This window comes from Rhinolophus sinicus, unplaced genomic scaffold, assembly GCF_057876585.1.
Source record: "Rhinolophus sinicus isolate RSI-liver-muscle unplaced genomic scaffold, RSI-T2T HiC_scaffold_19, whole genome shotgun sequence".
Classification (NCBI taxonomy): Eukaryota; Metazoa; Chordata; class Mammalia; order Chiroptera; family Rhinolophidae; genus Rhinolophus; species Rhinolophus sinicus.
Window position 1 is genome coordinate 557501 of NW_028290710.1, and position 487 is coordinate 557987.

Genomic DNA, 487 nt, shown 5'->3' on the forward strand with positions numbered 1-487 from the left:
TGGGAGTCGGGCGCCAGCCGACTTGGGGGCCGGGCGATCTTTTTCTGGCCTCCCTCCCGGTGAGGTCGACCGAGAGGAGCGGGGCCGAGGTGGGTGGGTGGGTGTGGGGGCGGGGCCGAGGTGGGTGTGGGGGCGGGGCCGGGGCCGCGCATGGCCGGAAGAAGGGCGTGGGGCGCGGGAGAGGGGTGGCGGGAGGCGGGTGTGCGCAGCCTGCGCGCGTCCGGGAGCGGGGCGCGGTTTACAGGGAGGTGTGGATGGTACTCGGAACAGCGGTGACTGACAATCGTTAGCACGAAATACGCCATCGTTTATGGATCACACCGAGAAGGGCCTACGTGTACCTATGTGATGAACTATCCCCGTGACCGTCGTTCGCCGTTGTCCGCACCACACGGAAAGTCTTCCCTCTGGCCACGAAGGGTGTTTATTTCTCCGGTGGACCGAAGAGAACGACAGAGGGGCTCTCCGCCCGAAAGCCCGAAGCGCG